This window comes from Schistocerca piceifrons, unplaced genomic scaffold (genome assembly GCF_021461385.2).
Source record: "Schistocerca piceifrons isolate TAMUIC-IGC-003096 unplaced genomic scaffold, iqSchPice1.1 HiC_scaffold_681, whole genome shotgun sequence".
NCBI classification, from domain to species: Eukaryota; Metazoa; Arthropoda; class Insecta; order Orthoptera; family Acrididae; genus Schistocerca; species Schistocerca piceifrons.
The window spans coordinates 172,182-185,788 of NW_025728928.1; the positions used below are offsets into that span (position 1 = coordinate 172,182).

At 55.9% G+C, this 13,607-nt stretch overlaps 25 non-coding genes across 25 annotated transcripts; 18 read left to right on the plus strand and 7 right to left on the minus strand.

The window, feature by feature from the left end:
• Positions 1–384: 384 nt before the first annotated feature.
• Positions 385–456, minus strand: Trnaa-ugc. Its single transcript has one exon. It is a non-coding gene; the product is annotated as a tRNA-Ala (tRNA).
• Positions 457–796: 340 nt separating this feature from the next.
• Positions 797–867, plus strand: Trnag-gcc. Its single transcript has one exon. It is a non-coding gene; the product is annotated as a tRNA-Gly (tRNA).
• Positions 868–1,242: 375 nt separating this feature from the next.
• Positions 1,243–1,315, plus strand: Trnam-cau. Its single transcript has one exon. It is a non-coding gene; the product is annotated as a tRNA-Met (tRNA).
• A 573-nt stretch (positions 1,316–1,888) lies between these two features.
• Positions 1,889–1,963, plus strand: Trnai-aau. Its single transcript has one exon. It is a non-coding gene; the product is annotated as a tRNA-Ile (tRNA).
• A 592-nt stretch (positions 1,964–2,555) lies between these two features.
• Positions 2,556–2,627, minus strand: Trnaa-ugc. Its single transcript has one exon. It is a non-coding gene; the product is annotated as a tRNA-Ala (tRNA).
• A 340-nt stretch (positions 2,628–2,967) lies between these two features.
• On the plus strand, positions 2,968–3,038 carry Trnag-gcc. The gene has a single exon. It is a non-coding gene; the product is annotated as a tRNA-Gly (tRNA).
• Positions 3,039–3,413: 375 nt separating this feature from the next.
• On the plus strand, positions 3,414–3,486 carry Trnam-cau. The gene has a single exon. It is a non-coding gene; the product is annotated as a tRNA-Met (tRNA).
• A 573-nt stretch (positions 3,487–4,059) lies between these two features.
• Positions 4,060–4,134, plus strand: Trnai-aau. The gene has a single exon. It is a non-coding gene; the product is annotated as a tRNA-Ile (tRNA).
• Positions 4,135–4,726: 592 nt separating this feature from the next.
• Trnaa-ugc lies at positions 4,727–4,798 on the minus strand. Its single transcript has one exon. It is a non-coding gene; the product is annotated as a tRNA-Ala (tRNA).
• A 340-nt stretch (positions 4,799–5,138) lies between these two features.
• On the plus strand, positions 5,139–5,209 carry Trnag-gcc. The gene has a single exon. It is a non-coding gene; the product is annotated as a tRNA-Gly (tRNA).
• A 375-nt stretch (positions 5,210–5,584) lies between these two features.
• Trnam-cau lies at positions 5,585–5,657 on the plus strand. Its single transcript has one exon. It is a non-coding gene; the product is annotated as a tRNA-Met (tRNA).
• Positions 5,658–6,230: 573 nt separating this feature from the next.
• Positions 6,231–6,305, plus strand: Trnai-aau. The gene has a single exon. It is a non-coding gene; the product is annotated as a tRNA-Ile (tRNA).
• Positions 6,306–6,897: 592 nt separating this feature from the next.
• On the minus strand, positions 6,898–6,969 carry Trnaa-ugc. Its single transcript has one exon. It is a non-coding gene; the product is annotated as a tRNA-Ala (tRNA).
• A 340-nt stretch (positions 6,970–7,309) lies between these two features.
• On the plus strand, positions 7,310–7,380 carry Trnag-gcc. The gene has a single exon. It is a non-coding gene; the product is annotated as a tRNA-Gly (tRNA).
• A 375-nt stretch (positions 7,381–7,755) lies between these two features.
• On the plus strand, positions 7,756–7,828 carry Trnam-cau. Its single transcript has one exon. It is a non-coding gene; the product is annotated as a tRNA-Met (tRNA).
• A 573-nt stretch (positions 7,829–8,401) lies between these two features.
• Trnai-aau lies at positions 8,402–8,476 on the plus strand. Its single transcript has one exon. It is a non-coding gene; the product is annotated as a tRNA-Ile (tRNA).
• A 592-nt stretch (positions 8,477–9,068) lies between these two features.
• On the minus strand, positions 9,069–9,140 carry Trnaa-ugc. The gene has a single exon. It is a non-coding gene; the product is annotated as a tRNA-Ala (tRNA).
• Positions 9,141–9,480: 340 nt separating this feature from the next.
• Positions 9,481–9,551, plus strand: Trnag-gcc. Its single transcript has one exon. It is a non-coding gene; the product is annotated as a tRNA-Gly (tRNA).
• A 375-nt stretch (positions 9,552–9,926) lies between these two features.
• Positions 9,927–9,999, plus strand: Trnam-cau. Its single transcript has one exon. It is a non-coding gene; the product is annotated as a tRNA-Met (tRNA).
• A 574-nt stretch (positions 10,000–10,573) lies between these two features.
• On the plus strand, positions 10,574–10,648 carry Trnai-aau. Its single transcript has one exon. It is a non-coding gene; the product is annotated as a tRNA-Ile (tRNA).
• A 592-nt stretch (positions 10,649–11,240) lies between these two features.
• Positions 11,241–11,312, minus strand: Trnaa-ugc. Its single transcript has one exon. It is a non-coding gene; the product is annotated as a tRNA-Ala (tRNA).
• A 340-nt stretch (positions 11,313–11,652) lies between these two features.
• Positions 11,653–11,723, plus strand: Trnag-gcc. Its single transcript has one exon. It is a non-coding gene; the product is annotated as a tRNA-Gly (tRNA).
• A 374-nt stretch (positions 11,724–12,097) lies between these two features.
• Trnam-cau lies at positions 12,098–12,170 on the plus strand. The gene has a single exon. It is a non-coding gene; the product is annotated as a tRNA-Met (tRNA).
• Positions 12,171–12,744: 574 nt separating this feature from the next.
• Trnai-aau lies at positions 12,745–12,819 on the plus strand. The gene has a single exon. It is a non-coding gene; the product is annotated as a tRNA-Ile (tRNA).
• Positions 12,820–13,411: 592 nt separating this feature from the next.
• Trnaa-ugc lies at positions 13,412–13,483 on the minus strand. Its single transcript has one exon. It is a non-coding gene; the product is annotated as a tRNA-Ala (tRNA).
• Between the last annotated feature and the right edge of the window lie 124 nt (positions 13,484–13,607).

Sequence of the window (13,607 nt, forward strand, 5' to 3'; positions counted from 1 at the left end):
CGACGTGTAACAACTTTGGCCCTTGTCAGTGCTTGGGCGGGTGACCGCATGGGAACACAGGGTACTGTTGGCAATTTTGCTTCCTATTTTTCTTTCTCCTTTGTTTTCGCAGCTGCAGACCGATTCAGTGAGGGAGACGCCACCGTGAAATGAAGGGGCGTGCTGTGTGTCCACCGCCTCGCCTCTCCCTGCCTCTCTCAGTCGTTTCTCGTGCTTGTCGTTTTGATATAGGCCGACTGGAGAGCGTCAGCTCTCGCGTCAGCTGAGCAAAGTCGAGACAAGTCGAGACACACTGTAGGCTGGTCTGCAGCGAGTAAGAGGGAGAAAGAACATTAATTTAACGGCGCGTGGCAAAAGTACTCATACGCAAAGCTGAAAGCCTGCTGCGGTGGCCGGGAATCGAACCCGGATCAACTGCTTGCAAGGCAACTATGCTGACCTTTACACCACCACCGCACAACCGGGCGCCCCCACGCCGCGCTGTGTCGGCTTCCCGCCAGTCGGCAGCGGCCGAAGGTGATCGTAGCCCTAGGCGCATTACGAGGTAGGCTAGGGGAGCACATGCAGATGCATTCGCACGGCGTATCCATGCACATTTCGCACCCTTTGGCAAGAGTCGGCGCCGGCGACGCAAGAGGACGCAGAGGACGGCGTTCTGGCGGCATTTTTAGGCAGTACAGTGCAGGATTCAGCGTCTGCAGCATTTTCTCGACAGAATGCTACGGCGCTTGACGGCAGTCCCACGTTATCTCGAGACATCTGCTCGGGAAGCAGCGAAAGATTGCTACTGGTCTGAGCATCGGTGGTTCAGTGGTAGAATGCTCGCCTGCCACGCGGGCGGCCCGGGTTCGATTCCCGGCCGATGCATCGTTTTGCTTTTCCCGCGGTGCCGTGTGGCTTGCGCGCTTGAGATGCACGATCCACAAGAATGTATAGCGGGATTCCCTTGAGAAGAACCGAGAACGCAGCACGCGCGGTTCCCCACTCAGACGCTCGCGTCATGTTCTGCGGACTGGCGTCGGCCTGGCCTCACAAGTTGCTGTGTCCAGGTGCCTCCGAGGCAATGAACTTGAACGACGGGGAGTACTGCCCATCGTTGCAAAAGCTGCAGCACCACCACAATCAACTGGGCCGGCAATGCACGTGTAGCAACAGAACACGTTATCCACCAAGTAGTGTATCTCTGCGTCTAACAATGGGTACGCTACTTGCCCAGTTCCCAGGACCAACGGTCCGTCCCGTGCCTCGGTAGCGCAGTAGTCAGCGCGTAAGTCTCATAATTTTAAGGTCGTGAGTTCGATCCTCACCCGGGGCATTTAATTTTCTGTGACTCACGGTGGTGCTGTCGCTAGGGCTCGAACTTATTTCTTGTTTGTTATCCACAACGTTTCAACGCTTCAGAGAGAAAATTTATACTTCCTGTTATTGATACTGACAGCTTTCCTTTTCCTCTTCTCCCAGTAGAGCATGAAGCCAAAAGCATTGCTCTGAGACTTTTGAGGTGCGCGCCTTGCCAGCCAGTATGCGCAATGACGTTCGCAAAGAGAGAAGGGTGCCGACACGGGCCTCGGCACGAAATGTGCGAGAGACCATCCGATCCGTCGAACGGACGCCCAAATCCGGTGAGATCTAGTGGCTAGGATGCCTGGCTATCACCCCGGAGGCCCGGGCTCGATTGCCGGTACCGGAACGGAATTTTTTCCACACGAATCGTCTCAAGTTTCAGCAGTGCGTGCTGCCGTTTCCCGTCCTGCTCGCAGTACAGCTACTGTTTCGTGACCGCCAGCAGAACATAGACGGGCGAAGCAGACACACGGTGACCCTAGAAGTGGCGTGTGGCTTCATGCGACGTGTTTCCAGCGTAGGGCTGAGCAACCGTCCGCGTCGAGGCCCGTTAGCTCAGTTGGTTAGAGCGTCGTGCTAATAACGCGAAGGTCGTGGTGTTCGATCCCCCCACGGGCCAGTAGGCTTTTACTACTACGAAAAGGCAGCGCCGATTTCAGCTGGCGAGTGTGATGACCAAAAGATCATCGCCGTGCGTGGACGTTGGCAGAGGATCCGAACCCGACTCGTCGGGAAGCGCTGCAGCATTCGCTCGGCAATGGTCACAATATGTTGAATACGCTGGTTCTCATACGGCAAAGAGAAAATGAAAGAAAATGCCCGATTGCCGACGTGTAACAACTTTGGCCCTTGTCAGTGCTTGGGCGGGTGACCGCATGGGAACACAGGGTACTGTTGGCAATTTTGCTTCCTATTTTTCTTTCTCCTTTGTTTTCGCAGCTGCAGACCGATTCAGTGAGGGAGACGCCACCGTGAAATGAAGGGGCGTGCTGTGTGTCCACCGCCTCGCCTCTCCCTGCCTCTCTCAGTCGTTTCTCGTGCTTGTCGTTTTGATATAGGCCGACTGGAGAGCGTCAGCTCTCGCGTCAGCTGAGCAAAGTCGAGACAAGTCGAGACACACTGTAGGCTGGTCTGCAGCGAGTAAGAGGGAGAAAGAACATTAATTTAACGGCGCGTGGCAAAAGTACTCATACGCAAAGCTGAAAGCCTGCTGCGGTGGCCGGGAATCGAACCCGGATCAACTGCTTGCAAGGCAACTATGCTGACCTTTACACCACCACCGCACAACCGGGCGCCCCCACGCCGCGCTGTGTCGGCTTCCCGCCAGTCGGCAGCGGCCGAAGGTGATCGTAGCCCTAGGCGCATTACGAGGTAGGCTAGGGGAGCACATGCAGATGCATTCGCACGGCGTATCCATGCACATTTCGCACCCTTTGGCAAGAGTCGGCGCCGGCGACGCAAGAGGACGCAGAGGACGGCGTTCTGGCGGCATTTTTAGGCAGTACAGTGCAGGATTCAGCGTCTGCAGCATTTTCTCGACAGAATGCTACGGCGCTTGACGGCAGTCCCACGTTATCTCGAGACATCTGCTCGGGAAGCAGCGAAAGATTGCTACTGGTCTGAGCATCGGTGGTTCAGTGGTAGAATGCTCGCCTGCCACGCGGGCGGCCCGGGTTCGATTCCCGGCCGATGCATCGTTTTGCTTTTCCCGCGGTGCCGTGTGGCTTGCGCGCTTGAGATGCACGATCCACAAGAATGTATAGCGGGATTCCCTTGAGAAGAACCGAGAACGCAGCACGCGCGGTTCCCCACTCAGACGCTCGCGTCATGTTCTGCGGACTGGCGTCGGCCTGGCCTCACAAGTTGCTGTGTCCAGGTGCCTCCGAGGCAATGAACTTGAACGACGGGGAGTACTGCCCATCGTTGCAAAAGCTGCAGCACCACCACAATCAACTGGGCCGGCAATGCACGTGTAGCAACAGAACACGTTATCCACCAAGTAGTGTATCTCTGCGTCTAACAATGGGTACGCTACTTGCCCAGTTCCCAGGACCAACGGTCCGTCCCGTGCCTCGGTAGCGCAGTAGTCAGCGCGTAAGTCTCATAATTTTAAGGTCGTGAGTTCGATCCTCACCCGGGGCATTTAATTTTCTGTGACTCACGGTGGTGCTGTCGCTAGGGCTCGAACTTATTTCTTGTTTGTTATCCACAACGTTTCAACGCTTCAGAGAGAAAATTTATACTTCCTGTTATTGATACTGACAGCTTTCCTTTTCCTCTTCTCCCAGTAGAGCATGAAGCCAAAAGCATTGCTCTGAGACTTTTGAGGTGCGCGCCTTGCCAGCCAGTATGCGCAATGACGTTCGCAAAGAGAGAAGGGTGCCGACACGGGCCTCGGCACGAAATGTGCGAGAGACCATCCGATCCGTCGAACGGACGCCCAAATCCGGTGAGATCTAGTGGCTAGGATGCCTGGCTATCACCCCGGAGGCCCGGGCTCGATTGCCGGTACCGGAACGGAATTTTTTCCACACGAATCGTCTCAAGTTTCAGCAGTGCGTGCTGCCGTTTCCCGTCCTGCTCGCAGTACAGCTACTGTTTCGTGACCGCCAGCAGAACATAGACGGGCGAAGCAGACACACGGTGACCCTAGAAGTGGCGTGTGGCTTCATGCGACGTGTTTCCAGCGTAGGGCTGAGCAACCGTCCGCGTCGAGGCCCGTTAGCTCAGTTGGTTAGAGCGTCGTGCTAATAACGCGAAGGTCGTGGTGTTCGATCCCCCCACGGGCCAGTAGGCTTTTACTACTACGAAAAGGCAGCGCCGATTTCAGCTGGCGAGTGTGATGACCAAAAGATCATCGCCGTGCGTGGACGTTGGCAGAGGATCCGAACCCGACTCGTCGGGAAGCGCTGCAGCATTCGCTCGGCAATGGTCACAATATGTTGAATACGCTGGTTCTCATACGGCAAAGAGAAAATGAAAGAAAATGCCCGATTGCCGACGTGTAACAACTTTGGCCCTTGTCAGTGCTTGGGCGGGTGACCGCATGGGAACACAGGGTACTGTTGGCAATTTTGCTTCCTATTTTTCTTTCTCCTTTGTTTTCGCAGCTGCAGACCGATTCAGTGAGGGAGACGCCACCGTGAAATGAAGGGGCGTGCTGTGTGTCCACCGCCTCGCCTCTCCCTGCCTCTCTCAGTCGTTTCTCGTGCTTGTCGTTTTGATATAGGCCGACTGGAGAGCGTCAGCTCTCGCGTCAGCTGAGCAAAGTCGAGACAAGTCGAGACACACTGTAGGCTGGTCTGCAGCGAGTAAGAGGGAGAAAGAACATTAATTTAACGGCGCGTGGCAAAAGTACTCATACGCAAAGCTGAAAGCCTGCTGCGGTGGCCGGGAATCGAACCCGGATCAACTGCTTGCAAGGCAACTATGCTGACCTTTACACCACCACCGCACAACCGGGCGCCCCCACGCCGCGCTGTGTCGGCTTCCCGCCAGTCGGCAGCGGCCGAAGGTGATCGTAGCCCTAGGCGCATTACGAGGTAGGCTAGGGGAGCACATGCAGATGCATTCGCACGGCGTATCCATGCACATTTCGCACCCTTTGGCAAGAGTCGGCGCCGGCGACGCAAGAGGACGCAGAGGACGGCGTTCTGGCGGCATTTTTAGGCAGTACAGTGCAGGATTCAGCGTCTGCAGCATTTTCTCGACAGAATGCTACGGCGCTTGACGGCAGTCCCACGTTATCTCGAGACATCTGCTCGGGAAGCAGCGAAAGATTGCTACTGGTCTGAGCATCGGTGGTTCAGTGGTAGAATGCTCGCCTGCCACGCGGGCGGCCCGGGTTCGATTCCCGGCCGATGCATCGTTTTGCTTTTCCCGCGGTGCCGTGTGGCTTGCGCGCTTGAGATGCACGATCCACAAGAATGTATAGCGGGATTCCCTTGAGAAGAACCGAGAACGCAGCACGCGCGGTTCCCCACTCAGACGCTCGCGTCATGTTCTGCGGACTGGCGTCGGCCTGGCCTCACAAGTTGCTGTGTCCAGGTGCCTCCGAGGCAATGAACTTGAACGACGGGGAGTACTGCCCATCGTTGCAAAAGCTGCAGCACCACCACAATCAACTGGGCCGGCAATGCACGTGTAGCAACAGAACACGTTATCCACCAAGTAGTGTATCTCTGCGTCTAACAATGGGTACGCTACTTGCCCAGTTCCCAGGACCAACGGTCCGTCCCGTGCCTCGGTAGCGCAGTAGTCAGCGCGTAAGTCTCATAATTTTAAGGTCGTGAGTTCGATCCTCACCCGGGGCATTTAATTTTCTGTGACTCACGGTGGTGCTGTCGCTAGGGCTCGAACTTATTTCTTGTTTGTTATCCACAACGTTTCAACGCTTCAGAGAGAAAATTTATACTTCCTGTTATTGATACTGACAGCTTTCCTTTTCCTCTTCTCCCAGTAGAGCATGAAGCCAAAAGCATTGCTCTGAGACTTTTGAGGTGCGCGCCTTGCCAGCCAGTATGCGCAATGACGTTCGCAAAGAGAGAAGGGTGCCGACACGGGCCTCGGCACGAAATGTGCGAGAGACCATCCGATCCGTCGAACGGACGCCCAAATCCGGTGAGATCTAGTGGCTAGGATGCCTGGCTATCACCCCGGAGGCCCGGGCTCGATTGCCGGTACCGGAACGGAATTTTTTCCACACGAATCGTCTCAAGTTTCAGCAGTGCGTGCTGCCGTTTCCCGTCCTGCTCGCAGTACAGCTACTGTTTCGTGACCGCCAGCAGAACATAGACGGGCGAAGCAGACACACGGTGACCCTAGAAGTGGCGTGTGGCTTCATGCGACGTGTTTCCAGCGTAGGGCTGAGCAACCGTCCGCGTCGAGGCCCGTTAGCTCAGTTGGTTAGAGCGTCGTGCTAATAACGCGAAGGTCGTGGTGTTCGATCCCCCCACGGGCCAGTAGGCTTTTACTACTACGAAAAGGCAGCGCCGATTTCAGCTGGCGAGTGTGATGACCAAAAGATCATCGCCGTGCGTGGACGTTGGCAGAGGATCCGAACCCGACTCGTCGGGAAGCGCTGCAGCATTCGCTCGGCAATGGTCACAATATGTTGAATACGCTGGTTCTCATACGGCAAAGAGAAAATGAAAGAAAATGCCCGATTGCCGACGTGTAACAACTTTGGCCCTTGTCAGTGCTTGGGCGGGTGACCGCATGGGAACACAGGGTACTGTTGGCAATTTTGCTTCCTATTTTTCTTTCTCCTTTGTTTTCGCAGCTGCAGACCGATTCAGTGAGGGAGACGCCACCGTGAAATGAAGGGGCGTGCTGTGTGTCCACCGCCTCGCCTCTCCCTGCCTCTCTCAGTCGTTTCTCGTGCTTGTCGTTTTGATATAGGCCGACTGGAGAGCGTCAGCTCTCGCGTCAGCTGAGCAAAGTCGAGACAAGTCGAGACACACTGTAGGCTGGTCTGCAGCGAGTAAGAGGGAGAAAGAACATTAATTTAACGGCGCGTGGCAAAAGTACTCATACGCAAAGCTGAAAGCCTGCTGCGGTGGCCGGGAATCGAACCCGGATCAACTGCTTGCAAGGCAACTATGCTGACCTTTACACCACCACCGCACAACCGGGCGCCCCCACGCCGCGCTGTGTCGGCTTCCCGCCAGTCGGCAGCGGCCGAAGGTGATCGTAGCCCTAGGCGCATTACGAGGTAGGCTAGGGGAGCACATGCAGATGCATTCGCACGGCGTATCCATGCACATTTCGCACCCTTTGGCAAGAGTCGGCGCCGGCGACGCAAGAGGACGCAGAGGACGGCGTTCTGGCGGCATTTTTAGGCAGTACAGTGCAGGATTCAGCGTCTGCAGCATTTTCTCGACAGAATGCTACGGCGCTTGACGGCAGTCCCACGTTATCTCGAGACATCTGCTCGGGAAGCAGCGAAAGATTGCTACTGGTCTGAGCATCGGTGGTTCAGTGGTAGAATGCTCGCCTGCCACGCGGGCGGCCCGGGTTCGATTCCCGGCCGATGCATCGTTTTGCTTTTCCCGCGGTGCCGTGTGGCTTGCGCGCTTGAGATGCACGATCCACAAGAATGTATAGCGGGATTCCCTTGAGAAGAACCGAGAACGCAGCACGCGCGGTTCCCCACTCAGACGCTCGCGTCATGTTCTGCGGACTGGCGTCGGCCTGGCCTCACAAGTTGCTGTGTCCAGGTGCCTCCGAGGCAATGAACTTGAACGACGGGGAGTACTGCCCATCGTTGCAAAAGCTGCAGCACCACCACAATCAACTGGGCCGGCAATGCACGTGTAGCAACAGAACACGTTATCCACCAAGTAGTGTATCTCTGCGTCTAACAATGGGTACGCTACTTGCCCAGTTCCCAGGACCAACGGTCCGCCCCGTGCCTCGGTAGCGCAGTAGTCAGCGCGTAAGTCTCATAATTTTAAGGTCGTGAGTTCGATCCTCACCCGGGGCATTTAATTTTCTGTGACTCACGGTGGTGCTGTCGCTAGGGCTCGAACTTATTTCTTGTTTGTTATCCACAACGTTTCAACGCTTCAGAGAGAAAATTTATACTTCCTGTTATTGATACTGACAGCTTTCCTTTTCCTCTTCTCCCAGTAGAGCATGAAGCCAAAAGCATTGCTCTGAGACTTTTGAGGTGCGCGCCTTGCCAGCCAGTATGCGCAATGACGTTCGCAAAGAGAGAATGGTGCCGACACGGGCCTCGGCACGAAATGTGCGAGAGACCATCCGATCCGTCGAACGGACGCCCAAATCCGGTGAGATCTAGTGGCTAGGATGCCTGGCTATCACCCCGGAGGCCCGGGCTCGATTGCCGGTACCGGAACGGAATTTTTTCCACACGAATCGTCTCAAGTTTCAGCAGTGCGTGCTGCCGTTTCCCGTCCTGCTCGCAGTACAGCTACTGTTTCGTGACCGCCAGCAGAACATAGACGGGCGAAGCAGACACACGGTGACCCTAGAAGTGGCGTGTGGCTTCATGCGACGTGTTTCCAGCGTAGGGCTGAGCAACCGTCCGCGTCGAGGCCCGTTAGCTCAGTTGGTTAGAGCGTCGTGCTAATAACGCGAAGGTCGTGGTGTTCGATCCCCCCACGGGCCAGTAGGCTTTTACTACTACGAAAAGGCAGCGCCGATTTCAGCTGGCGAGTGTGATGACCAAAAGATCATCGCCGTGCGTGGACGTTGGCAGAGGATCCGAACCCGACTCGTCGGGAAGCGCTGCAGCATTCGCTCGGCAATGGTCACAATATGTTGAATACGCTGGTTCTCATACGGCAAAGAGAAAATGAAAGAAAATGCCCGATTGCCGACGTGTAACAACTTTGGCCCTTGTCAGTGCTTGGGCGGGTGACCGCATGGGAACACAGGGTACTGTTGGCAATTTTGCTTCCTATTTTTCTTTCTCCTTTGTTTTCGCAGCTGCAGACCGATTCAGTGAGGGAGACGCCACCGTGAAATGAAGGGGCGTGCTGTGTGTCCACCGCCTCGCCTCTCCCTGCCTCTCTCAGTCGTTTCTCGTGCTTGTCGTTTTGATATAGGCCGACTGGAGAGCGTCAGCTCTCGCGTCAGCTGAGCAAAGTCGAGACAAGTCGAGACACACTGTAGGCTGGTCTGCAGCGAGTAAGAGGGAGAAAGAACATTAATTTAACGGCGCGTGGCAAAAGTACTCATACGCAAAGCTGAAAGCCTGCTGCGGTGGCCGGGAATCGAACCCGGATCAACTGCTTGCAAGGCAACTATGCTGACCTTTACACCACCACCGCACAACCGGGCGCCCCCACGCCGCGCTGTGTCGGCTTCCCGCCAGTCGGCAGCGGCCGAAGGTGATCGTAGCCCTAGGCGCATTACGAGGTAGGCTAGGGGAGCACATGCAGATGCATTCGCACGGCGTATCCATGCACATTTCGCACCCTTTGGCAAGAGTCGGCGCCGGCGACGCAAGAGGACGCAGAGGACGGCGTTCTGGCGGCATTTTTAGGCAGTACAGTGCAGGATTCAGCGTCTGCAGCATTTTCTCGACAGAATGCTACGGCGCTTGACGGCAGTCCCACGTTATCTCGAGACATCTGCTCGGGAAGCAGCGAAAGATTGCTACTGGTCTGAGCATCGGTGGTTCAGTGGTAGAATGCTCGCCTGCCACGCGGGCGGCCCGGGTTCGATTCCCGGCCGATGCATCGTTTTGCTTTTCCCGCGGTGCCGTGTGGCTTGCGCGCTTGAGATGCACGATCCACAAGAATGTATAGCGGGATTCCCTTGAGAAGAACCGAGAACGCAGCACGCGCGGTTCCCCACTCAGACGCTCGCGTCATGTTCTGCGGACTGGCGTCGGCCTGGCCTCACAAGTTGCTGTGTCCAGGTGCCTCCGAGGCAATGAACTTGAACGACGGGGAGTACTGCCCATCGTTGCAAAAGCTGCAGCACCACCACAATCAACTGGGCCGGCAATGCACGTGTAGCAACAGAACACGTTATCCACCAAGTAGTGTATCTCTGCGTCTAACAATGGGTACGCTACTTGCCCAGTTCCCAGGACCAACGGTCCGCCCCGTGCCTCGGTAGCGCAGTAGTCAGCGCGTAAGTCTCATAATTTTAAGGTCGTGAGTTCGATCCTCACCCGGGGCATTTAATTTTCTGTGACTCACGGTGGTGCTGTCGCTAGGGCTCGAACTTATTTCTTGTTTGTTATCCACAACGTTTCAACGCTTCAGAGAGAAAATTTATACTTCCTGTTATTGATACTGACAGCTTTCCTTTTCCTCTTCTCCCAGTAGAGCATGAAGCCAAAAGCATTGCTCTGAGACTTTTGAGGTGCGCGCCTTGCCAGCCAGTATGCGCAATGACGTTCGCAAAGAGAGAATGGTGCCGACACGGGCCTCGGCACGAAATGTGCGAGAGACCATCCGATCCGTCGAACGGACGCCCAAATCCGGTGAGATCTAGTGGCTAGGATGCCTGGCTATCACCCCGGAGGCCCGGGCTCGATTGCCGGTACCGGAACGGAATTTTTTCCACACGAATCGTCTCAAGTTTCAGCAGTGGCGTGCTGCCGTTTCCCGTCCTGCTCGCAGTACAGCTACTGTTTCGTGACCGCCAGCAGAACATAGACGGGCGAAGCAGACACACGGTGACCCTAGAAGTGGCGTGTGGCTTCATGCGACGTGTTTCCAGCGTAGGGCTGAGCAACCGTCCGCGTCGAGGCCCGTTAGCTCAGTTGGTTAGAGCGTCGTGCTAATAACGCGAAGGTCGTGGTGTTCGATCCCCCCACGGGCCAGTAGGCTTTTACTACTACGAAAAGGCAGCGCCGATTTCAGCTGGCGAGTGTGATGACCAAAAGATCATCGCCGTGCGTGGACGTTGGCAGAGGATCCGAACCCGACTCGTCGGGAAGCGCTGCAGCATTCGCTCGGCAATGGTCACAATATGTTGAATACGCTGGTTCTCATACGGCAAAGAGAAAATGAAAGAAAATGCCCGATTGCCGACGTGTAACAACTTTGGCCCTTGTCAGTGCTTGGGCGGGTGACCGCATGGGAACACAGGGTACTGTTGGCAATTTTGCTTCCTATTTTTCTTTCTCCTTTGTTTTCGCAGCTGCAGACCGATTCAGTGAGGGAGACGCCACCGTGAAATGAAGGGGCGTGCTGTGTGTCCACCGCCTCGCCTCTCCCTGCCTCTCTCAGTCGTTTCTCGTGCTTGTCGTTTTGATATAGGCCGACTGGAGAGCGTCAGCTCTCGCGTCAGCTGAGCAAAGTCGAGACAAGTCGAGACACACTGTAGGCTGGTCTGCAGCGAGTAAGAGGGAGAAAGAACATTAATTTAACGGCGCGTGGCAAAAGTACTCATACGCAAAGCTGAAAGCCTGCTGCGGTGGCCGGGAATCGAACCCGGATCAACTGCTTGCAAGGCAACTATGCTGACCTTTACACCACCACCGCACAACCGGGCGCCCCCACGCCGCGCTGTGTCGGCTTCCCGCCAGTCGGCAGCGGCCGAAGGTGATCGTAGCCCTAGGCGCATTACGAGGTAGGCTAGGGGAGCACATGCAGATGCATTCGCACGGCGTATCCATGCACATTTCGCACCCTTTGGCAAGAGTCGGCGCCGGCGACGCAAGAGGACGCAGAGGACGGCGTTCTGGCGGCATTTTTAGGCAGTACAGTGCAGGATTCAGCGTCTGCAGCATTTTCTCGACAGAATGCTACGGCGCTTGACGGCAGTCCCACGTTATCTCGAGACATCTGCTCGGGAAGCAGCGAAAGATTGCTACTGGTCTGAGCATCGGTGGTTCAGTGGTAGAATGCTCGCCTGCCACGCGGGCGGCCCGGGTTCGATTCCCGGCCGATGCATCGTTTTGCTTTTCCCGCGGTGCCGTGTGGCTTGCGCGCTTGAGATGCACGATCCACAAGAATGTATAGCGGGATTCCCTTGAGAAGAACCGAGAACGCAGCACGCGCGGTTCCCCACTCAGACGCTCGCGTCATGTTCTGCGGACTGGCGTCGGCCTGGCCTCACAAGTTGCTGTGTCCAGGTGCCTCCGAGGCAATGAACTTGAACGACGGGAGTACTGCCCATCGTTGCAAAAGCTGCAGCACCACCACAATCAACTGGGCCGGCAATGCACGTGTAGCAACAGAACACGTTATCCACCAAGTAGTGTATCTCTGCGTCTAACAATGGGTACGCTACTTGCCCAGTTCCCAGGACCAACGGTCCGTCCCGTGCCTCGGTAGCGCAGTAGTCAGCGCGTAAGTCTCATAATTTTAAGGTCGTGAGTTCGATCCTCACCCGGGGCATTTAATTTTCTGTGACTCACGGTGGTGCTGTCGCTAGGGCTCGAACTTATTTCTTGTTTGTTATCCACAACGTTTCAACGCTTCAGAGAGAAAATTTATACTTCCTGTTATTGATACTGACAGCTTTCCTTTTCCTCTTCTCCCAGTAGAGCATGAAGCCAAAAGCATTGCTCTGAGACTTTTGAGGTGCGCGCCTTGCCAGCCAGTATGCGCAATGACGTTCGCAAAGAGAGAAGGGTGCCGACACGGGCCTCGGCACGAAATGTGCGAGAGACCATCCGATCCGTCGAACGGACGCCCAAATCCGGTGAGATCTAGTGGCTAGGATGCCTGGCTATCACCCCGGAGGCCCGGGCTCGATTGCCGGTACCAGGAACGGAATTTTTTCCACACGAATCGTCTCAAGTTTCAGCAGTGCGTGCTGCCGTTTCCCGTCCTGCTCGCAGTACAGCTACTGTTTCGTGACCGCCAGCAGAACATAGACGGGCGAAGCAGACACACGGTGACCCTAGAAGTGGCGTGTGGCTTCATGCGACGTGTTTCCAGCGTAGGGCTGAGCAACCGTCCGCGTCGAGGCCCGTTAGCTCAGTTGGTTAGAGCGTCGTGCTAATAACGCGAAGGTCGTGGTGTTCGATCCCCCCACGGGCCAGTAGGCTTTTACTACTACGAAAAGGCATCGCCGATTTCAGCTGGCGAGTGTGATGACCAAAAGATCATCGCCGTGCGTGGACGTTGGCAGAGGATCCGAACCCGACTCGTCGGGAAGCGCTGCAGCATTCGCTCGGCAATGGTCACAATATGTTGAATACGCTGGTTCTCATACGGCAAAGAGAAAATGAAAGAAAATGCCCGATTGCCGACGTGTAACAACTTTGGCCCTTGTCAGTGCTTGGGCGGGTGACCGCATGGGAACACAGGGTACTGTTGGCAATTTTGCTTCCTATTTTTCTTTCTCCTTTGTTTTCGCAGCTGCAGACCGATTCAGTGAGGGAGACGCCACCGTGAAATGAAGGGGCGTGCTGTGTGTCCACCGCCTCGCCTCTCCCTGCCTCTCTCAGTCGTTTCTCGTGCTTGTCGTTTTGATATAGGCCGACTGGAGAGCGTCAGCTCTCGCGTCAGCTGAGCAAAGTCGAGACAAGTCGAGACACACTGTAGGCTGGTCTGCAGCGAGTAAGAGGGAGAAAGAACATTAATTTAACGGCGCGTGGCAAAAGTACTCATACGCAAAGCTGAAAGCCTGCTGCGGTGGCCGGGAATCGAACCCGGATCAACTGCTTGCAAGGCAACTATGCTGACCTTTACACCACCACCGCACAACCGGGCGCCCCCACGCCGCGCTGTGTCGGCTTCCCGCCAGTCGGCAGCGGCCGAAGGTGATCGTAGCCCTAGGCGCATTACGAGGTAGGGCTAGGGGAGCACATGCAGATGCATTCGCAC